General features: G+C 51.9%; 1 protein-coding gene across 1 annotated transcript in view; it reads left to right on the top strand.

Annotated features, from left to right (window-relative positions):
• The first annotated feature begins 3,901 nt into the window (after positions 1 to 3,901).
• Positions 3,902 to 26,558, top strand: part of SCAF11 (SR-related CTD associated factor 11) — a 191,804-nt gene continuing 169,147 nt past the window's right edge. The window contains exon 1 of the mRNA XM_075344961.1: positions 3,902 to 4,251. The gene's annotated coding sequence lies outside the window, so the exon portion shown is untranslated. The remainder of the gene's footprint in view (positions 4,252 to 26,558) is intronic.

Here is a 26,558-nt window from a genome sequence, read left to right on the forward strand (position 1 = left end):
CTCCTCCTCTATACACAGCCTCCTCCTCTATACACAGCCTCCTCCTCTATACACAGCCTCCTCCTCTATACACAGCCTCCTCCTCTATACACAGCCTCCTCCTCTATACACAGCCTCCTCCTCTCTACACAGCCTCCTCCTCTCTACACAGCCTCCTCCTGTAACACCTCACACTTCTCCTCCTCTATACACAGCCTACTCCTTCAGCACCTCACACCTCTCCTCTGTACACAGCCTCCTCCTCTGTACACAGCCTCCTCCTGTAACACCTCACACTTCTCCTCTAGACACAGCCTACTCCTTCAGCACCTCACACTTCTCCTCCTCTGTACACAGCCTCCTCTGTACACAGCCTCCTCCTGTAACACCTCACACCTCTCCTCTAGACACAGCCTACTCCTTCAGCACCTCACACCTCTCCTCTGTACACAGCCGCCTCCTCCTCTGTACACAGCCTCCTCCTGTAACACCTCACACCTCTCCTCCAATATACACAGCCTCCTCCAGCAGAAGCGCACACCTCTCCTCCTCTATACACAGCCTCCTCCAGCAGAAGCGCACACCTCTCCTCTATACACAGCCTCCTCCAGCAGCACCTCACACCTCACCTCCTCTATACACAGCCTCCTCCAGCAACACCTCACACCTCTCCTCCTCTATACACAGCCTCCTCCTCTATACACAGCCTCCTCCTCTATACACAGCCTCCTCCAGCAACACCTCACACCTCTCCTCCTCTATACACAGCCTCCTCCAGCAACACCTCACACTTCTCCTCCTCTATACACAGCCTCCTCCTCTATACACAGCCTCCTCCTCTATACACAGCCTCCTCCTCTATACACAGCCTCCTCCTCTATACACAGCCTCCTCCTCTATACACAGCCTCCTCCTGTAACACCTCACACTTCTCCTCCTCTAGACACAGCCTACTCCTTCAGCACCTCACACTTCTCCTCCTCTGTACACAGCCTCCTCTGTACACAGACTCCTCCTGTAACACCTCACACCTCTCCTCTAGACACAGCCTACTCCTTCAGCACCTCACACCTCTCCTCTGTACACAGCCGCCTCCTCCTCTGTACACAGCCTCCTCCTGTAACACCTCACACCTCTCCTCCAATATACACAGCCTCCTCCAGCAGAAGCGCACACCTCTCCTCCTCTATACACAGCCTCCTCCAGCAGAAGCGCACACCTCTCCTCTATACACAGCCTCCTCCAGCAGCACCTCACACCTCACCTCCTCTATACACAGCCTCCTCCAGCAACACCTCACACCTCTCCTCCTCTATACACAGCCTCCTCTAGCAGCACCTCAGACCTCTCCTCCTCTATACACAGCCTCCTCCTTTATTCACAGCCTCCTCCTCTCTACACAGCCTCCTCCTCTCTACACAGCCTCCTCCTCTCTACACAGCCTCCTCCTCTCTACACAGCCTCCTCCTCTCTACACAGCCTCCTCCTCTCTACACAGCCTCCTCCTCTCTACACAGCCTCCTCCTCTCTACACAGCCTCCTCCTCTCTACACAGCCTCCTCCTCTCTACACAGCCTCCTCCTCTCTACACAGCCTCCTCCTGTAACACCTCACACTTCTCCTCCTCTAGACACAGCCTACTCCTTCAGCACCTCACACTTCTCCTCCTTTGTACCCAGCCTCCTCCTCTGTACACAGCCTCCTCCTGTAACACCTCACACCTCTCCTCCTCTAGACACAGCCTACTCCTTCAGCACCTCACACTTTTCCTCCTCTGTACCCAGCCTCCTCCTCTGTACACAGCCTCCTCCTGTAACACCTCACACCTCTCCTCCAATATACACAGCCTCCTCCTCTATACACAGCCCCCTCCTCTATACACAGCCCCCTCCTCTATACACAGCCCCCTCCTCTATACACAGCCCCCTCCTCTATACACAGCCCCCTCCTCTATCACCTCACACTTCTCCTCCTCTGTACCCAGCCTCCTCCTCTGTACACAGCCTCCTCCTGTAACACCTCACACCTCTCCTCTAGACACAGCCTACTCCTTCAGCACCTCACACTTCTCCTCTATACACAGCCTCCTCCTCTATACACAGCCTACTCCTTCAGCACCTCACACCTCTCCTCTGTACACAGCCTCCTCCTCTCTACACAGCCTCCTCCTCTCTACACAGCCTCCTCCTCTCTACACAGCCTCCTCCTCTCTACACAGCCTCCTCCTCTCTACACAGCCTCCTCCTGTAACACCTCACACTTCTCCTCCTCTAGACACAGCCTACTCCTTCAGCACCTCACACTTCTCCTCTGTACCCAGCCTCCTCCTCTGTACACAGCCTCCTCCAATAACACCTCACACTTCTCCTCCTCTAGACACAGCCTACTCCTTTAGCACCTCACACTTCTCCTCTATACACAGCCTACTCCTTCAGCACCTCACACCTCTCCTCCTCTGTACACAGCCACCTATTCCTCTGTACACAGCCTCCTCCTCCTCTCTACACAGCCTCCTCCTGTAACACCTCACACCTCTCCTCCTCTAGACACAGCCTCCTCCAGCAGAAGCGCACACCTCTCCTCTATACACAGCCTCCTCCAGCAGCACCTCACCTCCTCTATACACAGCCTCCTCCTCTATACACAGCCTCCTCCAGCAACACCTCACACCTCTCCTCCTCTATACACAGCCTCCTCTAGCAGCACCTCACACCTCTCCTCTATACACATCTCCTCCAGTAGCACCTCACACCTCTCCTCTATACACATCTCCTCCAGTAGCACCTCACACATCTCCTCCTCTATACACAGCCTCCTCCACTATACACAGCCTCCTCCACTATACACAGCCTCCTCCACTATACACAGCCTCCTCCACTATACACAGCCTCCTCCACTATACACAGCCTCCTCCACTATACACAGCCTCCTCCACTATACACAGCCTCCTCCACTATACACAGCCTCCTCCACTATACACAGCCTCCTCCTCTATACACAGCCTCCTCCTCTATACACAGCCTCCTCCTCTATACACAGCCTCCTCCTCTATACACAGCCTCCTCCTCTATACACAGCCTCCTCCTCTATACACAGCCTCCTCCTGTAACACCTCACACTTCTCCTCCTCTGTACCCAGCCTCCTCCTCTGTACACAGCCTCCTCCTGTAACACCTCTCCTCTAGACACAGCCTACTCCTTTAGCACCTCACACTTCTCTATACACAACCTCCTCCTCTATACACAGCCTCCTCCTCTCTACACAGCCTCCCCCTCTCTACACAGCCTCCCCCTCTCTACACAGCCTCCCCCTCTCTACACAGCCTCCCCCTCTCTACACAGCCTCCCCCTCTCTACACAGCCTCCCCCTCTCTACACAGCCTCCCCCTCTCTACACAGCCTCCTCCTGTAACACCTCACACTTCTCCTCCTCTAGACACAGCCTACTCCTTTAGCACCTCACACTTCTCCTCTATACACAGCCTCCTCCTCTATACACAGCCTACTCCTTCAGCACCTCACACCTCTCCTCCTCTGTACACAGCCGCCTCCTCCTCTAGACACAGCCTCCTCCTGTAACACCTCACACTTCTCCTCTAGACACAGCCTACTCCTTCAGCACCTCACACCTCTCCTCTGTACACAGCCTCCTCCTCTGTACACAGCCTCCTCCTGTAACACCTCACACTTCTCCTCCTCTAGACACAGCCTACTCCTTCAGCACCTCACACTTCTCCTCCTCTGTACCCAGCCTCCTCCTCTGTAAACAGCCTCCTCCTGTAACACCTCACACCTCTCCTCTAGACACAGCCTACTCCTTCAGCACCTCTCCTCCTCTGTACACAGCCACCTACTCCTCTGTACACAGCCTCCTCCTGTAACACCTCACACCTCTAGACACAGCCTACTCCTTCAGCACCTCACACTTCTCCTCTATACACAGCCTCCTCTATACACAGCCTCCTCCTGTAACACCTCACACCTCTCCTCCTCTATACACAGCCTCTTCCTCTGTATCACAGCCTTCTAGTGGAGTACCTACTCACTCCTTTCATTTTTTTTTTTCCCCCCTCACACGTGCACTACTGCTTCCTGTTATGAGCACAGCGGTGTAATCCACGGTGCTCCTCCCTTTCCTGTGACGTCATGCCTCACAGGAGCAACTCCATTCTAGACACGACGGAGCTTGATGTGGCCTGTGCCTGCCGCGCACTGATACACTGAAGGCGGCGGCTCTGATTACAGCTCGCAGCGGCCGGGACGTCGCAGCCGGTGAGTGGTGTGTGGCGTTCGTGGAATTTGTGTGTCCGCCGTGTCCTCTAGCAGTGTGGGCCGTGTGGACGGGCTCTGCGTGCCTCCAGTGTGAGCCGCGGCCTTGGTGCCAGCGAGTGTGGCGGCGTGACACTGAGCAATGTGACATTCTCGCCGGAGGTGCCGAGTGGGGAACGCCGCTGTCAGCTCCATGCTCCGCCGTCAGGCTGTCACGTCCTGTTTATGCCTCTGTATCCGTGCGGGGCGGCGAGCAGTGCTGTATGGTCCTCTCCAGAGCCAGGCTGGTGAGAGGCCCCGAGCAGGGATAGTGAGCTTACAGCTAAAGGGGTGCTCTACTGTTAGGCGAGTGGACCTAATCTAACAGGGCAATACTCGTCCTCCCCGGGTCCACTACCAACTCCCTGCAGTTAACTTGGTTTGTGTTTTGGTGCAGAGGTGACATCACATCAACAGCGCAAGCCAAACACTGGGCCCAGCAGCCACACACAAGCCAAGCTCAGTGATTGGCTAGAGCGGTTATGTTCACTGTTCATATGTCACTGCTGCAGCCAATCACTGAGCCCCACAGAGACAGTGATGGACCTGGGTAGGGCGGGACCTGATCTTCAGGGTTTGGGTTAGGGTACTTTCACATTTGCGTAATTTACCTTTTGGCGCAATCCGCTCTTTTGGAAAACAGCGGAATCCGTTAACGGATTCCGCTGTTTCCCATAGACTTGTATGGATGATGGATTGTGCCAAAAGTACCTACGTTGCTTCCACTGGCCGACGCTGCGTTGCGAACGCAGCATGTAACTTTTTTGAGTGGCGGAATCCTTTATTTTTCACTGTGCATGCTCATCTATTTATTTTTTTTTTTTTTTAATCACAGAAACTTTATTTTGTCTCTCGGTGGCCGAACGTTCAGCTTAGCAGCAGTCTTTTGAGAGCGCTCAGCTGGGTGCCCGGCAGCCGGCTTTTGAGAGCGCTCAGCTGGGTGCCCGGCAGCCGGCTTTTGAGAGCGCTCAGCTGGGTGCCCGGCAGCCGGCTTTTGAGAGCGCTCAGCTGGGTGCCCGGCAGCCGGCTTTTGAGAGCGCTCAGCTGGGTGCCCGGCAGCCGGCTTTTGAGAGCGCTCAGCTGGGCGCCCGGCAGCCGGCTTTTGAGAGCGCTCAGCTGGGCGCCCGGCAGCCGGCTTTTGAGAGCGCTCAGCTGGGCGCCCGGCAGCCGGCTTTTGAGAGCGCTCAGCTGGGCGCCCGGCAGCCGGCTTTTGAGAGCGCTCAGCTGGGCGCCCGGCAGCCGGCTTTTGAGAGCGCTCAGCTGGGCGCCCGGCAGCCGGCTTTTGAGAGCGCTCAGCTGGGCGCCCGGCAGCCGGCTTTTGAGAGCGCTCAGCTGGGCACCCGGCAGCCGGGTGATCAGCTGATCATTCACAATAGTCTGCTGCCGGTAAAACTGTAAAGAAGGAAAAAAAAAAAAGCTTTCCGTTGTTTTGTACGATCCGTTGTGCCATTATATGCAACACATCCGTTGCATCCGTCACACAACGCAATGCAACGGATGACGTTCAACACAAGTGTGAAACTAGCCTTAAGAATTAGAGCAGGTGAGTTCGATTTGTTTTTTTTCTTTGATAGGGTGCGTGCCCTTGATCCGTGTTAGCAGTGTTTTGGATATAGCATGCTTCAGCTTCGTCCAAAACACTACAATGTGCAGTATAAGCATAGTGGATGAGATTTCTAAAAATCCCGTGCCCACTATGCTTGTTTTTTCCGCAGCAAACACTGACCTGCGGTGCGGCTTCCCGAGCTGCAGCATGTCAATTGTTTGCTGTGGAGACTCAAGTGTTCAATGTAGGGAGAACAGAAGAGACTGGAGTTCCCCGAACCCTGGTTGTGGATACAAGTAGCTGCGGTCTCCTGCGGAGGAGACTCGCGGATCCGCCGTGTCCAGGATGCAGCAGGTCCAGATCGTGAGCACATACCCTTAGTCCCCGTGCCTATGCTGACTGAGTTTTTTTACCTGAGTATTTATAAGCCGGAACAATGGAGGTAAAGTAAATCAGAAACTTGTGCACTACGTCTGCATTTATTTCCCACTCCTGGCTTTAATTAAAAATACTGCCCAAATACGGCTGGTGTGCTGGTGGCCTGGAACGTCCTTTCCTTCTGTATTCATTTTATAGTATGTTCACAAAGTAGAAAACTCCTTTAAAGTGGGCTGTCCACATAAGTTATTTACTGAAGGAAGCTATGGCTGAAAAATCCCAAAAACCTCAAGTACTTTTTTTTTTTTTTTTCCGTCTCTAAGGCTCTGTGTGCACTAGAAAAGTGATTTTTCTCAAGAAAATTTCTTGAGAAACTTCTGGGAGTTGAAGATTTCCGCACCTGCGGAAAAATCCGCGGGAAAAACGCATGCGGATTTGCCGCGGATTTACCGCAGGTTGCTCCCTGCGGTTTTGCAATAAATAATATAGATAATCGATAGACAGATAATGGATAGAGTGAAAGATGGATAGATGAATAGATAGGCCTCTTTCACACGTCAGTGATTCTGGTACGTTTGTGCTTTTTTTTTTAAACCTACCAGAATCCCTGACATACGCAGACCCATTATAATGAATGGGTCTGCTCACACGTCAGCGATTTTTCACTGCACGTGTCTCCGTGCGGCGTACCCGCGTGTGCGTGATTGCCGCACGGAGACATGTCCATTTTTTTCTGGCATCACTGATGTCTCACGGACCACGCAGTGGTGTGGTCCGTGAAACACGTGCCAGAAAAAAACATGCTTTTAAAATAAAAAACATTTTTACTCACCCGGCTTCAGCGGCGCTCTCTGCAGCCCATGCAGCTTGCTGCTTCTGAGCCGGCTCATTACTGTCGCGCATATTAATGATGCACGACACAGCCGACCCGGAAGCAGCTGCTGCGGGGGTCAGCGCCGGCCGGATGCTGCACCGCGGGAGCGATCAGCACCATGGAGAGCAGGTGCGCGCACAGGTGAGTTGATTTCTAAGTGCAATCACGGGCCACGGAGAATGGAGCCCGGATTGCACTTAGACAACCCACGTGTGCCGTAATTCACGGCACACGCAGGGACATGTGCGTGTTTTACACGCCAGTGAAAAACGTCAGTGTTTTTCACTGACGTGTGAACCGGGCCATAGATAGATAGATGAGAAAGACCTATAGAATGTCCCACCTCCCTGCATTTTCTAAGCTGGCACCCTTTAGTGACTTTCATGTGGCACTAAAGGGTGCTTAGCCTTGTATTTAGCCATAAAATAAATAAATAATTAAAAAAAAAACGACGTGAGGTCCCCCCATCTTTTGTAGCCAGCTAGGGTAAAGCAGACGGCTGCAGCCTGCAAACCACAGCTGGCAGCTTCACCTTGGCTGGTAATCCAAAATAGAGGGCACCCCACGCTGTTATTTTACATTAAATAAATAATTTAAAACAAAAAACGTGGGGTCCCCCCCCAATTGGATCACCAGCCAAGGTAAAGCGGACAGCTGTGGTCTGGTATTCCCAGACTAGGGAGGTCCACTGTTATTGGACACTCCCCAGCCTAAAAATAGCAGGCCGCAGCCGCCCCAGAAGTGGCGCATCCATTAGACGTGTCAATCCTGGTGCTTCGCCCCAACTCATCCCGCGCCCTGGTGCGTTGGCAAACGAGGTAATATATGGGGTTGATGCCAGATGTGTAATGTCACCTGGCATCAAGCCCTGGGGTTGGTGAGGTCAGGCGTCTATCAGATACCCGACATCACCAACCCAATCAGTAAGAAATAAAAAATAGACAACAAAAAAAGTTTTATTTGAAAAAACACTCCCCAAAACATTCCCTCTTTAACCAATTTATTGAAAAGAACAATCAATTCCACGTCCGGCGTAATCCAATAAGGGGGGGGGGGCACGGCGATCCATACCATAGGTCAGCCCAGGTCACTGCATGGGATGCCGAGCGCTGCCATCAGGAGCATAGATGATATCATTACCTGCTGTGATCATCTCCTGTACTGTTGACGTCAGCGCTGTCACTGACTTCTATGCCCGCCGCGTTGTCGGAAGTATCGCGAGAGCCCGTGACGTCACCGCTAGTGACAGTCTCGGGCCGCTCGCGAGACGGGCATAGACAGCAGTGACCGCGGTGACGTCAGGAGGCAGGAGATCGTCACAGCAGGTAATGATCTCACCTCCTGACAGCAGCGATCGTCATCCCCGCGGCTCCCAGCACTGCAGGGTGTCAGTGTCTGCCTGCGCTGCCGCGTGACAGGCTGATGACACTGCGGGCAGACACTGACACCCTGCAGTGCAGGCAGCCGCGAGGCTGGAGCGGGACACAGACTGCACGGGCACCTGGAGGTCGCATGGAGCTTCTTCTGTGCGGCGTCCAGGGAGTGTGACGTCTGTGTTTACTCTGCTCCGCTTCCTCTTCCTGGCATAATGACATCACTTCCTGCAAAACCGCAGGCAGCGATGAGCATTACCGCAGGTAAATCGCGGCTATACCGGGGGTATACCGCACATCATTTGCTATCTGCGGTATACCCCCGGAATTTCGCGATTACATTAGTGAATGGAGTGAAATTCCGGGGGTATACCGCAGGTACCTGCGGAAAATAATGGACATGCTCATTTTCTCAAGAAAGTTTCTCGAAAATTTTCTCAAGGAAATTTCTTGAGAAAAATCCGCACAGTGCGCACAGCTATTTTTTTTTCTGATAGGATTTGCTGGGAAATGTCTGCACAAAGATTGCAGACATTTCTCAAGAAATTTCTGCAGCAAATCCGCGGGTAAATCCGCGGGTAAAACTGCCTAGTGCGCACAGAGCCTAACTCCTCTAAAGCACCACTCTGGTTGTTTTGTGTTCTTCACTGCTGGGGTGGTGCTTTTAATCTAGGTCCCCTGCCTTCGGTCTTAGGCTGGACTCACACGAGCGTATGGCATCCGATGCGAGAGCATCGGATGCGATATGCTAATGTCCCCCGGCTCAGGCTCTGCTGCGAGCGTGAGCCGGGTGTCATGCGACTGTAACCCGATCTTGCGATCGGGTCACAGCTGTGAAGCTGAGTGCAGGCGCTGCGGAGGAGAGGGAGGGGTTCATCCTCCCATCTCCTCCACTGTCAGCCTGTGCGTAGATCGCACTGCACTGGGATAACATCCGAGTGCAGTCCGATGTATCTCTCGCATCCATTCACTTGAATGGGTGCGAGAGATACGGCGGTAGCAGCAAAACGCAGCATGCTGCCGCTTTTCTCGCATCCAGAATCTGGATGCGAGAAAAGCTGACCAACAGCTCAACCTCATTGCCTAACATTGGTCAGAGTGCAATGCGAGAATTTCTCGCATTGCACTCGTCCGATTTTCACGCTCGTGTGAGCGTACCCTTATACTCGCCCTCCAGCATTCTCACCTTTTACCAACGCCACTCCAGTCCCCAACATCATTTTCTGATCGTAACTTCTTACTGGCTGAAAGTCATGTTAGGTTACAAGCACTCAAAACTAGTCGATGAGACACAAAAAGGCTTTCATAGACTTGGATTGAAGTGTTACTTTCTCCTTGCTCCATGAAACACTGCAGCTGCTGGCAGATCACAAACTGCCGAGAGCAGCGATGATAGATGAAAATGGCGTCAGGGAACTCAGACTTAAAGCACCACCGCAGCGATTAAATAAACAAAATGTTGGTGTGGGGCTTTAACCCCTTGATGACATCTGTTGTACATGTATTGGGGGTGTATGGAGCAGGCTCGCGGTGTAATCCCAACCCATACTCTGCAGGTCATGACTGTGTATTACAGCCTGTACCTGCCTCTAACAATCACGGGTGGAGTTTATCTCCGCCCGCAATTTTTAACATGTTAAATATCTGTCAAACTCCGCCAGCATTATGACTTGCCCATGACGTCATCGCTGGGTGCCAATGGATTGCTATGATAGCTAGGGGTCTGCTGAAGATCTACATGCTTGTGATAGCTGTGGTCCTATGAAACCCTGTTTGTGGCCGGGCTTCAAAGGAGACTGATTTTCACTAAATGCAGCAATTGCTGTAATATTGCACAAGTGAGCAGATGATCGCAGGTTATAGTCCCATAAGGGGGTTATTAAGAACAGTAAAAAGTATTAAAAAAAAAAAAGTTTAAAAAGATATAAAAATTCAAATCACCCCCCTTTTGCGTCACTAACAATAGAGATAATACCGTTAAGAATAGACCTTCACTACTCACAAAAAGTCAGGGAAATTTGGCTTTCTGGTTAAGCTTGTGTAAAATGTAAAACATTCACACTACAGTGATATTTTATCATGAAAGTTTAAGGGTATGTGCGCACGTTGCTTTTTACCTGCTTTTTTGCTGCTTTTTCTTCTGCGCTGTTTAATGCCAAAATGGATGTGTTCTTCTATTCAAGCAAAGTCTATGGGAATTTGGGTTTCTTGTTCACACTATGTTGTTCAAAATGCTGCCTTTTTGTGGCAGAACTTTGGTCAAAAACTCAGCTTTTCAAAGAAGCAACATGTCAATTGTTTTTGCCATTTGGGTTTTGCACTGCAAAGCTGAGTTTTTGACCAAAGTTCTGCCACAAAAAGGCAGCATTTTGAACACCATAGTGTGAACAAGAAACCCAAATTCCCATAGACTTTGCTTGAATAGAAGAACACATCCATTTTGGCATTAAACAGGGCAGAAGAAAAAGCAGCAAAAAAGCAGGTAAAAAGCAACGTGCGCACATACCCTAAGTAGAAGCAAAGAGTGGTGATTTTCTCTAGTCCCTTCAACGACAGCATAGGACAGGGGTGGGGAACCTTTTTACTGCCGGGGGCCATTTGGAAAATTCTACCAACCTTCGGGGGCCGCACAAAATTATCAACTTGAAAATGACCCGGCTATAATTAGTCAAACAATTAACTCTCCCCTATACCCCTACTGTGGCGGCCGTAGATGATTCTCTTTGGTGCGCTGTGATGTTTGCTTCTCACAACTGCTTTTCCAGGTTTGTCTTTGTTTGAAGCGCAGATTGGTAAATCATATATATCACACAGGAGACACTGTATATACACACACCGCTCTGACACACTGGCCGTATACTGCACACAGCCTTGACACAGATGTCCTATTTTACACCACCCACGATGCACACTGGCCATATATAGTACACATGCACAGGAGATACTGTATACTGCACACAGCACTCACACGCCGTAACCAGCACACACACAAGCCATACACAGCACTCACACGCCGTATACAGCACACACACAAGCCATACACAGCACTCACACGCCGTATACAGCACACACACACGCCGTATACAGCACACACACACACACAAGCCATACACAGCACTCCCACGCTGTATACAGCACACACACACACAAGCCATACACAGCACTCCCACGCCGTATACAGCACACACACACAAGCCATACACAGCACTCCCACGCCGTATACAGCACACACACACAAGCCATACACAGCACTCCCACGCCGTATACAGCACACACACAAGCCATACACAGCACTCAACAAGCCGTATACAGCACACACACACACAAGCCATACACAGCACTCACACGCCGTATACAGCACACACACAAGCCATACACAGCACTCAACAAGCCATACATAGCACTCAACATGCCGTATACACAGTACATAAGGAGAAGAAAAAAAGCTCTGCATGTAAACATGTGCACACCAGGAATTAGATATACCAATAAACCTTACAATATGAAACTTTATTAAGTGCCAAACACAACAAACAGCGCGCGCACACACACACACACACGCCATATACACAGCACACACACGCCATATACACAGCACACACACGCCGTATACACAGCACACACACGCCGTATAAACAGCGCGCACACACAGCACACATGCCGCACACATGCCGCATACACGCCGTATACACAGCACACACGCCGTATACACAGCACACACGCCGTATACACAGCACACACGCCGTATACACAGCACACACGCCGTATACACAGCACACACGCCGTATACACAGCACACACGCCGTATACACAGCACACACGCCGTATACACAGCACACACGCCGTATACACAGCACACACGCCGTATACACAGCACACACGCCGTATACACAGCACACACGCCGTATACACAGCACACACGCCGTATACACAGCACACACGCCGTATACACAGCACACACGCCGTATACACAGCACACACGCCGTATACACAGCACACACGCCGTATACACGCTGTATACACAGCACATACACAGCACACACGCCGTATACACAGCACACGCACATGTATACACAACAGACGCTGGACACTGAAGTCACAAATACATTTGATATATGGTGGTATATATTAGATATAAACACACTTAGCGCAGATATAAGTACCTGCTGCTTAGGTGCCCTGTAAGATCAGGTGCAGCACAAGTGATGGATGCAGCAGCTCAGCTCAAGGGCTGGCTTCATTCTCGTCTTCTCTCCAAAAAAAGACCTCCTAGACCTGAGCAGCCGAGCACAGAACGGGAGGGTGAGAGGCAGCACGCACAGCACTATGCACTGCAGCCTTCTATGTCCCGTACAGGCCCCTCCCCCATCACTCTGATTCTAGCTGTAATCTCACAGGGAGCATGTAGGAGCCAGAGGGAGGAAGTCCCATCCCCAGTGCTGTCTCCCGGCAATAGACAAGATGAGCGGCTGCCCGAGCATCGCAGCCACTGGGAATCTGCTCCAGTGCCCCGGGGGCCACAGAAAAGGTCATCGCGGGCCGCATACGGCCCGCGGGCCGGAGGTTCCCCACCCCTGGCATAGGAGGTTGTCTCTCCACGCCCTAATTGGGACAGGAAGCACAAGAGGTTAAAAGGACCCTCCCACCTCCCATAGCCAGTGTCTTTGGCTGCTTTCACACCTCCGGTTTTTCCTGTGCGGCACAATCCGGCACTTTGCAGGAAAATCGCAACCGTTTTTTTTTTTGCTGCCGGTTGCGATTTTCCTGCATAGACTTTAATTAGTGCCGCATTGTGCCGCATGGCCTTGCGTTCCGTCCGGTTTTTGCCGCATGCGGCAGATTTAGCCGATGCGGCGGCCGGATGGAACGTTGCCTGGCACGTTTTTTCGTGCGGCAAAAAAAAACCGCATCGCGCCGCATTTGGCCGATGCGGCACATTTTTCAATGCATGCCTATGGCGGCCGGATGCGGCGCGATGCGGCAATAACCGCATCCGGCCGCCGCATGCGGTTTTTGCCACTGCGCATGCTCAGTAGCATGCCGCAAGCGGCAAAAACCGGACTGGCCGCAAAGGAAAAACTTATGCAAAGGATGCGGTGTTTTCACCGCATCCGTTGCATAGCTTGCACAGCCGGATTGAGCCGCACAGCTCAAGCCGGATGTGTGAAAGTAGCCTTTCCTGTCCCCATGGGGCATGGAGAGGTTTATTTTTTTTCTCCTATGCTATGGTGGCAAACATTCCGTTTCAGGGGGGCTGGAGCCCTTATGTCGGCACCCAGTCCTCCAACTACCGGGAACACAGGGCGGTCGGAGAAGCCCTCCTCGCTGCCCAGGATCTCGTCCGGGACACTCACGTCCTGGTCTACTAGGACAATGTCTCCACAGTGGCACATCTCCGCCATCAGGGCAGTACTAGGTCAGGCGCTTTGAAGTCCGTGTCCTCCCGGATCTTCCACTGGGCAGGACAGTCCCTGCTATCCCTTTCTGCAGTCCATCTACAAGGATCCCTAAACCTTCAAGCAGACTTCCTGAGTCATCAGGATGTTCACCCAGGGGAGTGGAGTCTGGACCCAGCGGTGTTCTGCTCTCTAGTGGAAAGGTGGGGTACTCCAGAGGTAGACTTCTTTGCTTCAGCTGGAATTCGCAAGGTCACAACATTTTTTTTCTCCCTGAACCCTCGGGACAACGCGTTGGCGGTGAACGCCTTCTGCCACAATTGGTTCTTTTTTTGCCTCGCCTACGTCTTCCCGCCTATTCCTCTTCTCGCACTAACCCTGAGGAAGATCAGGGACGACGGAGCCACGACCATCCTGGTAACTCCTCTGTGGCCGCGGCAGAGTTGGTACAGCCTGATCCTGACTCTCAGAATCGACGGACCGGTCCTCCTGGGTTCAGACCCCAGTTTACTGTCTCAGGATCCGATATTCCATCCGGTCCCCCAGAATCTCCAGTTGGCTGCCTGGCTTCTGAGGCCCGGGCACTGAAGGCCCAAGGACTTTCTGACAAGGTTGTGGCTGCTCTACAGAAGAACCGTAAACCAGTGACTAATAGTATTTCCAATAAAATCTGGATGAGATTTTCCTCCTGGTGTGGTTCTCTGCCTCCTGACCCGCTCCGGCCTAACGTTGCGCAGATTCTAGACTTCCTCCAGAGTGGATTGGACCTAGGCCTTCGGCCTAGCACCCTGAAGGTACAGGTCTCGGCACTCAGTGCAGTCTTTGACACGGCTCTGGCAGATCATCGCTGGAGCCGCCGTTTCTTTGTGTCCGCTAGTAGGCTCTGTCCGCGACAGAGGGTCCTGACGCCTTGCTGGGATCTCAATGTGGTCCTTACCGGACTATCTCAGTCGCCCTTTGAGCCGCTGTCCTCCTGTAACATCCGTTCTCTTTCTCACAAGACTGCCTTTCTCGTGGCTATTACGTCTGCTCGTAGAGTCGGGGAACTTCAAGCATTGTCTATTCGGGAGCCTTACCTGACTGTCAGAGATGACAGCATTGTCTTTCAGCTGGACCCTTCCTTCCTTCCCAAAGTGGTTTCGGATTTTCACCGTTCTCAGTCCATCGTCCTGCCTTCCGTCAGCATTCTAGGACTCCGGGTGAGGAAGTGTTCCATTCTTTGGACGTTCGGCGGACAGTGTTGCACTACCTGGATCTTACTGCACCTTGGCGTCTTGATCATAACCTGTTTATCCAGCCCTTTGGTCGAAATAAGGGCAGGAAGGTGGCTAAGAGTACCGTCGCGAACTGGATTGTGCGGGCCATTAGAGACACCTACCTCGCTCAGCATCTGTCTCCGCCTACCGGATTTCCGGCGCACTCCACCAGGGCTACCTCTGTCTCCTGGGCTGAACGGGCAGGGGCTTCTCCTGAGCAGATCTGCAAGGCGGCTACGTGGTCTTCCCTCCATACTTTCACGAAGCATTATCGTTTGGATCTGGATTCCAACAGGGATTTGGCTTTTGGCAGGAAGGTCCTGCAGGCTGTGGTCCCCCCCCTAGGTATCAATTCGTTATTATTCCTCCTATGCTGTCGTGGAAGGGACTAGAGAAATAAGAATTATTCTTACCGTTAATTCGGTTTCTAGGACCTTCCACGACAGCACGTAATTCCCTCCCTTATCCTCGATGTTCCTGAATGTGTTGCACTTCTCATATGCGATGGGTTCTTTGTAAGACACTGGCTATGGGAGGTGGGAGGGTCCTTTTTAACCTCTTGTGCTTCCTGTCCCAATTAGGGCGTGGAGAGACAACCTCCTATGCTGTTGTGGAAGGTCCTAGAAACCGAATTAACGGTAAGAATAATTCTTATTTCACTAAATGCAGCAATTGCTGTAATATTGCACAAGTGAGCAGATGATCGCAGGTTATAGTCCCATAAGGGGGTTATTAAGAACAGTAAAAAGTATTTAAAAAAAAAAAAGTTTTAAAAGATATAAAAATTCAAATCACCCCCCCTTTTGCGTCACTAACAATAGAGATAATTCCGTTAAAAATAGACCTTCACTACTCACAAAAAGTCAGGGAAATTTGGCTTTCTGGTTAAGCTTGTGTAAAATGTAAAACATTCACACTACAGTGATATTTTATCATGAAAGTTTAAGTAGAAGCAAAGAGTGGTGATCTCTTCATCTTATACATTTTATTGGGGCAAAAGGTAACAGCGGTGGAATTACCCCCCCCAAAACAATAAATAAAAAAAATCAGTGTCTAAAAAACTTATCATGTGGCATTGAGCATCAATTACAGCTTGACAGTGATGTTTCATGCTCCTTACAAGTGCAGTTATTGTCTGCGGAGGCATCCCACTCTTCTTGAAGGGCGGCCCTGAGGTCATTGAGGTTCTGGGGTACAGAGTTACGAGACTCTACACAGTGATTCAGCTGATCCCATAGGTTTTCTATGGTATTCAGGTCTGGAGAAAGTGCGGCCACTGCGTTTGAGGTACCTGTGTCCAGCAGCTATTATCTAATCTAATGAAGCGACCTTGATGAGCTAGAGCATTGTCGTCCATGAAGATGAAATTAGGCCTTTGTATTTCATACAGAGGCACAATGACTGGATTAATGGTGTTATTCAAGTAGTTGGAGCTTGTTACTGTACCATTCACACAGTGTAGGGCACTTCTGACTAGACACCTGTCCACACTATAACACCACCACCACCAAAGGCTTGTCTGGTGACAAAAGTGGTTGATGCATAGCACTCTCTTTGAAGTCTCCAACATCTTTGGTGGCCATCATTTCTGCTCGGCATGAATCAACTTTAACCAGTTAACAGCACAGTTAAAGGCCCACTGGTCCCTTGTCCAGCGTAGATGCTCCAATCAAGAGTGGTCAGGTATTTTTGCAGGTCGTCTAGCACACAGACCACGCTGATGTAATTGGTTTTGAATGGTCTGACAAGACATTTGGGTACCTCGCGCCTCCTTAAACGTGCCTGGAGTTGTCATTCATCCGGTTCTGAAGGGGATTGTTCACAAGGAAGTGGTCATCAGTGCCAAATCCCAGTCCCCATATAATATGGGTATCAGAATCTGGCCCTTAACAATGGTGGTGGAAAGGATAGGGGCATTAGAGCAAGCGCTTTACTTACTGAGGCTCCGACGCGACTGTACTCCTGGCATTTCCCTTGTAGGGCTGCTCATTAGCCTCCTACATATTCACTGCTTTCCCCCGCAAACCAGCATCTGTGATTGGTTGCAGTCAGACTTGGCCCCCCCCCCCCTCCACCCTGAGTGACAGCCTGTCTGCTTCCAATCACAGTTGCATTGTGTGTCTATTCGTGGTATAAAAAACATTGGTGTAAGGTCCCTCCATATTATGATACCAAGCACAGATAAAGCCTATGGCTTCAGCCCCAGCAGTGCGCTTATCTTGGCTGTGTATCAAAATAAGAGGAACCACATGCAGCTTCTTTGTTTAAACTATTTAAATTAAAAAAAAACAGCATGCGGTCCCCCTAATTTTGATACCCAGCCAAGATAAAGCAAGACAGCTGGAGGCTGGTTTTGTCAGGCTGGGGAGACCCATGCTTATTGGGAGCCCTGCAGGCTAAGAATAGAAGCCTGCAGCTGCCCCAGAATTGCCGCATCAGTTAGATGCGACCATCCCAGCGCTTTATCCGGCTTTTCCCGATTGCCACTGCTCTAGGGCAAATCACGGTAATAAGGGGTTAATTGCAGCTCACAGCTGCTACTAATCCCTATATTAGTAATGGGAGGTATCCATGAGATACTCCCCATTACTAATCTGTAAATGAAAAGTAATTACACACACACACGCACACACACACACACACACCAAAAAAATCCTTTTTTTGAAATAAAATACAAAAATCACCCTCTTTCACCACTTTATTAACCCCCAAAACACCCCTGCAGGTCCAACGTAATCCACACTCTCCCACAACGATTCCAGCTCTGCTACATCTGAAGTCCAGCGCACGATCATGGACTTCAGGCAGAGACTGAGTCACAATGGTGAGCGGTGACGTCACTAAGGTTAGTTGCAGCCACAGATGGAGGTTCCCACGGCCCTCCAACTGTGACTGAGGTAACTTGACCTTGCATTGCACTCTGACCAATGTTAAGCAGTGATGCAAGTCAGAGAACACCCACCCTCTCGTTTATCAGACTAATGTGTGTGTGTTTTGGCTTCATACTGCTTACCTGTATATGATTGTCCTGATGAAGAGGCCTCTGAGGGCTTTGAAATGTGTTGATCAATAAATCATATTTTATCTACTGTATTTTTCGCTTTATAAGACGCACCGGATTATAAGACGCAAAAAAGGTAAAAAAAAGAAAAATGGGGTCCGTCTTATACTCCAGTGTTCTCTTACCGGAGGGGGGCAGCAGTGGTGGTGAAGCGGGGTCACAGGAGGCACAGGTTGTGCTGGCAGGCACGGCGGGTCAGTGGCAGCGGGGTCCGTGGTTGCAGGCGCGGTGGCGTCCGTGGTGGCAGGAGCCGTGGGGTCCGTGGTGGCGGCAGCAGCTGTGGCGGGTGAGCCGTGCAGCAGGCCGGTGCATTGAGTGTCCGCGGTCCCAGTTCAGTGGTGGCAGCGGTGGCGACTGCTCAGTGGTGGCAGCGGCGGGGACTGCTTAGTGGTGGCAGCGGCGGCGACTGCTCAGTGGTGGAGCAGACGGATGCGGTATTTTCCTCATTGTGTCCGCGGTCACTTTTCAAGTAATGGCGCCCGGAGCGACGCATGCGCAGATGGAGCTCTCATCCAAGGGCTCCATTTGCGCACGCGCTGACTCCCGGAGCAGCGCGTGCGCAGATGGAGCTCTCATCCAAGAGCTCCACCGGCGCCATCATTTGAAAGTGGGACCGCGGACAACTGGTAACTTGCTGCACAGCCGCCCGACCCGCACGCACAGAGTGGCAGCCAGCAGGCTGCCCGCCCACCCTGCGTTCAAGCCGCCAGGTACCTGTGCTTGCGTGCAGTGGCAGCCGGGTACCCATGGCTGTGTGTGGGTGGCAGCCGGGTACCCATGGCTGTGTGTGGGTGGCAGCCGGGTACCCATGGCTGTGTGTGGGTGGCAGCCGGGTACCCATGGCTGTGTGTGGGTGGCAGCCGGGTACCCATGGCTGTGTGTGGGTGGCAGCCGGGTACCCATGGCTGTGTGGGTGGCAGCCGGGTACCCATGGCTGTGTGCGGGCGGCAGCCGGGTACCCATGGCTGTGTGCGGGCGGCAGCCGGGTACCCATGGCTGTGTGCGGGCGGCAGCCGGGTACCCATGGCTGTGTGCGGGCGGCAGCCGGGTACCCATGGCTGTGTGCGGGCGGCAGCCGGGTGCCTGTGTGCGGGCGGCAGCCGGCTGCCTGTGTGCGGGCGGCAGCCGGCTGCCTGTGTGCGGGCGGCAGCCGGCTGCCTGTGTGCGGGCGGCAGCCGGCTACCGCCCGCACGGGCACCCAGCTGCCGACCCCACACAGCCATGGGTACCCGGCTGCCACCGCACGCAAGCACAGGTACCCGGCCGCTTGCATGCAGCCACAGGCACCCGGACGCCCGATCGCCTCAGACAGGACCCCCCCCAGGTACCGCTATATAAGACGCACCCCCCATTTTCCTCCCAAATTTTTGGGAGGAAAAGTGTGTCTTATAAAGCGAAAAATACGGTACATCATTTGGACTGATTTGGTGGTGTAGGAGAATAACCCTTTTTTCTTCCTTCCACTGTTTGTATCCCCACGTGGGTTCTGCAGCGGCCTTCAGGCATTTGTATGGTGGTTGTTACCTGCACAACCCCATCAGGTGCGCGCCTAAGTGGTTTCTCCTTTAATTTTAATTGTAGAAGACCCTATTTTGCTCTTCTTTTTTTTTTTTTTAATTTTTTTTTTTTGTTTTGTTTTGTTTTTTTTTTGTAGCTTCTATTTACTGTCTTCTCCACACCTGTGACCCGACTCGCACATGTAAGCGAATCGGAGCACCATATAATGACACTGCCCACAGCAGAGATTGAGCAGAGTGTCATTAGCATATCTCATTTGATGCTCTCCCATCGGATGCTGTATGCTGATGTGAGTTCACCCTTATTCTATGTTAAGCTGCTTTGACACATCCAGTTTTTTGCAATGCGGCAGTTTTTGCAGTGCGGCTCAATCCGGCTCAAAAACCTATGCAATGGATGCGGCGACAAAAACGGATCCGTTGCATAAGTTTTTCCATGCGGCCCGTTCGTTTTTTGACGGATGTGGCTTGATACTGAGCATGCGCAGTGCAAAAAACTGCATCCGGCGTCCATAGGCTTGCATCGTGAATCGCACGGATCTGGCGCAATGCGTTTTTTTTCGCTGCATAAAAAACCGTGCCAGGCAATGTTTTATCCGGCTGTCGCATGGGCTAAATATACTGCATCTGGCAAAGAACGGATGCAACGCAAGGCCATGCGGCACAATATGGCAAGTCTATGCAGAAAAAAAACGCAACCGGTGGCAAAAAATAACGGTTGCCTTTTTTTTCTGCAAAACGCCGTATTGTGCCGCTCAGCAAAAACCGGATGTGTGAAAGCAGCCTTGGGCTGTGTGCACACTGCGGGTTTGTTTCTCCAGCCAAAAAGGCCCCTACCTGCTGAAAAACCGCACCTAAAACGCATGCGGTTTTACCAAGTTATGCTGCGTTTTTGCTGCGGTTTTGTCACTGCGGTTTTTTAACATTGTCAATGGCAAAACACAGGGGAAAAATGCAGAAAAGAAGTGACCTGCTACTTTTTTTTTCTGCAGAAATTCTGCAGCAAAACCTGTAAGGAAAAAAGACGCAAACTGCACCAGCAAAAAAACGCAGTGTGCGCACAGGGCCTTAGTAAATACTTCTTCTTTGTGGAGATCCATCCACCGAACAGGTGGGGCATTTCTAGATGCTGATTAGACCGCATGATTATTGCACAGGTGTGTCTTAGGCTGGCCACAATGAAAGACCACTCTAACGCTGGTTTCACTTCAGCGGTATTCTGCAGCACTGCCGGATCCGGCACAAGTGCAGTACAGTTCAATACAGTTCACAGGCATCGTGGCAAGCTCCGGTCACATGACCGCCAGAGCTTGCCGTGAACTGTATTGAACTGTACTGCACTTGTGCCGGCAGTGCTGCAGAATACCGCTAATGTGAAACCAGTGTAAAATGTGCAGTTTTATCACAGTACAAATGCCCGAGATGTGCCAAGTTTTGAGGAAGTCCACCAGAGGACCTCAACATCCAAGATCGTCTGAGACCAGCCACCTGGACCGCTGCTGTAACAATCGGTTTGCATAACCAGAGTTTTTGCAGAAACAGTCTCAGGCAAGCTCATCTGCTGCTCGTCGTCCGTATCGGAGTCTCCACTTGACTGCAGTTCGTTGTTGTAACTGACTAGAGTCGGCAAATGCTCATATTCAATGGCGTCTGGCACGTTGGAGAGGTGTTCTCTTGATGGATGAGTCTGGGTTTTCACTGTACAGGGCAGACTGCGTGTAAGGAGTGATGTGGGTGAGCGGTTTGCTGATGTCAACGTTGTGAATCGAGTGGCCCATGGTGGCAGTAGGGTTATAGTCAGGCGTATGTTATGGATATGCGGTGTCTTTTATTCTTTATGCCATACTTGTTTCATACACTTCATCAGGGTGCACCCAAGTGCATTATTAAGTATAGTGGTGCGCTCCAAAACTCCCCTTTTCGCTCTCCCGCGTATGTTATGGATCACTAACACAGATACATTGTATCGATACCATTTTGACTGCACAGATACCATAACTGTCTGAGGCCCATGGCTGTGCCATTCATCCACGACCTTCACCCCATGTTGCAGCATGGTAATGCACAGCCCCATGTTGTATGTACAGATTCGTACATAATTCCTGCAAGCTGAAAACATCTCAGTACTTGCATTCTCTGCATACTCACCAGACATGTCACCCATGAGCATGTTTGGGATGCTCTGGATCTACGTGTATGACAGTGTTCAAGTTCCAGCAGCTTTGCACAGCCATTGAAGACGATTGACCAACATTCCACAGGCCGCAATCAAGCTGAACAAGTCTATGGCTATGTGCGCACGTGTGCGTATTGCATGCAGTTACGCTGCGATCTGCACCGCAGCGTAACTGCATGCGTCCTGCGTCCTCAGCACAATCTATGAAGATTGTGCATGAGACGTGCGCACGTGGCGTATTAGAACACAGCGATTCGGCTGCTGCTTAAAGCATACGTTCTAAGAAGTGACATGTTACGTCTTTCGTGCGCTTTGAATGCTGTCTATAGGGAAAGGTAGCATGCATAGTGCATGAATTCTGCAGGCACCAGGCGCTTCACAATGGAGCTTTTCAGCTGCGCTTTGAAGCGGACCTTTTGTGGCAGTGCATAGCGCACATAGCCTATGAGGCGCTTATAGGAGATGTTAGGCTATGTATCCACGGTAGAATGTACCTGCGGACTTTTCTGCCTGAAAATCCGCGACTTTCGTGGCAAATCCGCACCCGCGGATTTTGATGCGGATTTTTTTTTTTTTTTTCCCATTCTATACCCAAATCCGCACCAAAATCCGCAACAAACAATTGACATGCTGCAGATTTTTCCGCATCAAAATCCGCGGCAAATCCGCAGCGGAAAAATCCGCAGCATGGACACAGCATTTCCAAAATGCCATTGAAATGGCTTGGAAGTGCCGCTGCTGCAGATTTTCGGCAAATCCGCGGTAAATCCGCAGCGTGGGCACATAGCCTTACACTGCATGAGTCAAATACTACTACTCCTAATATTCACTTATAGCACCATTAATTCCACAGCACTTTACATACATTGGCAACACTGTCCCATTGGGGCTCACAATCTAAATTCCTTTTTATGTCTTTTGAAATGTGGGAGGAAACTGATGAACCCCGACTAGACATAAAAACATATAAATGCCTTGCAGATTTTGTCCTTGGTGGGAATTGAACTCAGGACTCCTGTGCTAAAAGACTGCAGTGCTAACCTCTCTAAGGCTAGTTTCACACATCTGGCTTTTCGCCGGTTTGCCGGATTCAGCTCACGCCAGTACAGTGTATACAGTACACTGGCAGCATGACAAGCGCCGGTCACATGCTGTCATGTGACCGGAGCATGTGACCCGGAAGTTGCGGCGCTGCCATTGTACTGTATACACTGTACTGGCGTGGGCTGAATCCGGCAAACAGGTGAAAAGCCGGATGTGTGAAACTGAGCCACTGTGCCGCACTCTGGTAGTAAAACTGCACATTTTACAGTGGCCTTTTATTGTTTCCAGCCTATGGCACACCTGTGCAATAATCAGCTGACTAATCAGCATTTTATATGTCACACCTGTGAGGTGGATGGATTATGTCAGCAAAGAAGTGCTCAATAATACAGATTTGGACAAATTTGTGAATCATATTTGAAAGAGTCATTTTATGTAATGGGAGTAAAAACAAGTGTTTCATTTATATTTTTGTTCAATGTATATTTTAGTGTTAAATTTAAATATATATGTATTTTTTTAAAGAGAACCAGCCAGCAGAATTTTTCTATATGAAGTGTAAGCAGTGCCATACTGGCACTAGGATGCTGAATTCAGGCATACCTTTTGTTCAAAGATGTGATGCTCGGTTGTTGAAATATCTTTAATCGAAGTTCCAGAAATGCACTGCACTTTGGTTATGTGCATCGGGGGTGGTCCTTTGTGGGTCATGTCCATGACGTATATGCCTTCTCCTGTGTCATGTATTGCATGCCCCCTTTTCCTTATCTAAATATAGCGCCACGCTGCCATTGCTGCTGTTGGCGTGCAATGCAAGTCTCAGGAGGAGGGATATATGGTAAGGACCTGACCCACAAAGGCTCAGCCCACTGCACACATCAATCCAAGTGCATTTGTCCCCCATGTGGCTTCCACCAGTAAGCTCTTATATGCGGCATTCTAGAATACTGTTTATACGTGCCTAAGCCAATCTATATACTATAAGAAAGCAATTATTATTCTCAACTTTGGGGCGGTCCAGTCCGATATGCGTCCCAGGTCTTGATCCGTACCTGCTATCTTCTTGCAGTCGCCGTTCTCCATACCTGCTACATGTGGATGACTCATTCTATCATGTACAGCAGGGGTAGGGAACCTCCGGCCCGCGGGCCGTATGCGACTTTTTCTGCGGCCCCCGGGCTGATTCCCGGGAACTGTAGTGCTGGGGCGGCAGCCGCATCTTACTGGCTGCTGGCCCTTTTAAAACCCCACACAGCGCGTTCAATGCTGAACGCTGCATTTCCTATATCTGAAAGACTACGTCCCCACGCTGGCACTGCCTACGTGAGGACGCACTTTGTAGGTGGGGTCGGCGTGAGGGGCGCTAAAATCAAAAGGAGAGGATTGACTGCCAATCATCCCCCAGGTCTTACTGTGCCGGCAGCGCTCTGTGCCCAGCGGCGGTGGCTCCCTGTGCCCAGCGGCGGTGGCTCCCTGTGCCCAGCGGCGGTGGCTCCCTGTGCCCAGCGGCGGTGGCTCCCTGTGCCCAGCGGCGGTGGCTCCCTGTGCCCAGCGGCGGTGGCTCCCTGTGCCCAGCGGCGGTGGCTCCCGGTGCCCGGCGGTTGCGGCGGCTCCCGGTGCCCGGCGGTTGCGGCGGCTCCCGGTGCCCGGCGGTTGCGGCGGCGGCTCCCTGTGCCCGGCAGCTACCTGTGCCTGGCGGCGTTTGCTCCTCTCTGTGCCCGGCGGCTCCCTGTGCCCAGCGGTTGCGGCGGCGGCTCCCTGTTCCCGGCGGCTCCCTGTGCCCGGCGGCGAAGGCGGCTGCTCCTCTCTGTGCCCGGCGGCAGAGCCCTCCGTGCCCGCAACCACCTCCAGCGCTCTGTGATCCCAGCCTCCCCCAGTTCTCTAACTACCTCCAAGCTCATCCGAGTCTGCCTGTGCCCCCAGCGCTCTGTACCTCCAGTGCTCTGTGCCCCCCCCAGTGTTCTGTGCCTCCCCCCAGTCTCCCCAGTGATCTGTGCTCCCCAGTCTCCCCAGTGATCTGTGCCCCCCCAGTGTTCTGTGCCTCCCCCCAGTCTCCCCAGTGTTCTGTGCCTCCCCCCAGTCTCCCCAGTGTTCTGTGCCTCCCCCCAGTCTCCCCAGTGTTCTGTGCCTCCCCCCAGTCTCCCCAGTGTTCTGTGCCTCCCCCCAGTCTCCCCAGTGTTCTGTGCCTCCCCCCAGTCTCCCCAGTGTTCTGTGCCTCCCCCCAGTCTCCCCAGTGTTCTGTGCCTCCCCCCAGTCTCCCCAGTGTTCTGTGCCTCCCCCCAGTCTCCCCAGTGTTCTGTGCCTCCCCCCAGTCTCCCCAGTGTTCTGTGCCTCCCCCCAGTCTCCCCAGTGTTCTGTGCCTCCCCCCAGTCTCCCCAGTGTTCTGTGCCTCCCCCCAGTCTCCCCAGTGTTCTGTGCCTCCCCCCAGTCTCCCCAGTGTTCTGTGCCTCCCCCCAGTCTCCCCAGTGTTCTGTGCCTCCCCCCAGTCTCCCCAGTGTTCTGTGCCTCCCCCAGTCTCCCCAGTGTTCTGTGCCTCTCCCCAGTGATCTGTGCCGCCCGAGCCTCTCCCATTCTTCTGTGCCTCCCCCCAGTCTCCCCAGTGATCTGTGCCCCGAGCCTCTCCCATTCTTCTGTGCCATCTGTGTCCCCAGCGTCACCCTGATTTCTGTGCCTCCAGCCTCTCCCATCATTCTCTGTTCCCCCAGGGCTCTGTGTCCCTCCAGCATCCCCCAGGGCTGTTTGCCCCCGGCTATTTATATAACCCCAGCAATGTATGTGCCCCCCAGCTATGTCTGTGTAACCCAGTGATGTGTATATACCCCCCGTGAAGTCTGTCGCCCAGTGATGTGTGTACCCCCAGTGACGTCTATGCCCTGCTGCTTCCCTAGTGATGTATATTCCTCCCAGCCCTCCCCAGCAATGTTTATGCCCCCCAGCTATGTTTTGTGCTCCCCATCAATGATGTATGTATCCCCCAGTGATGTATGTACCCCCCAATGATATCTATGCCCCCAGCCTCCCCAGTGATCTATATTCCTCCCAACCCTCCCCTGTGATGTATATACAGGAGTCCCAGCCAACTCAAACCTGGAAAAGCAGTTGTGAAAAGCAAAAAGATCAATATCGCCTAATATTACAGCTGCACCAAAGAGTACAAGCTCCAGCCGCTACAGTGAGTTAATTGTTTGACCAAATATATTAGGGTAATTTTCAAGTTGATAATTTTGTGCGGCCCCCGAAGGTTGGTAAAAATTTCCAAATGGCCCCCGGCAGAAAAAAGGTTCCCCACCCCTGATGTACAGTGTCATCCATTGCGCTCCTGCGCACTTCTCTGCCCTGCTGAGGTCAGAGCAGATTATTGTAGGGCGCATGCACAGGCGTTCTTTCCCCGCACCAGCGCATTACAGTACTTTACTCTGCCCTCAGCAGGTCAGAGAGAAGTGCACAGGAGCACACCGGAGGAATGAGTGGATGAAGTAGGACGCGTTATTCACACAAAGCAGGGAAGGAGAACTGCGATCGAATGCGGAGATGAGGCGTCTGATTAAGACCAGCAACGCCCATTGGACCAGACCGGGCGGCATGTGAATATAATAAAAGGTCGTTTGTTTGTTTTTGTTTTTTTTTTGTTTTTTTGTTCCCCCCCACCC

This window comes from Anomaloglossus baeobatrachus, chromosome 4 (assembly GCF_048569485.1).
Source record: "Anomaloglossus baeobatrachus isolate aAnoBae1 chromosome 4, aAnoBae1.hap1, whole genome shotgun sequence".
NCBI classification, from domain to species: domain Eukaryota; kingdom Metazoa; phylum Chordata; class Amphibia; order Anura; family Aromobatidae; genus Anomaloglossus; species Anomaloglossus baeobatrachus.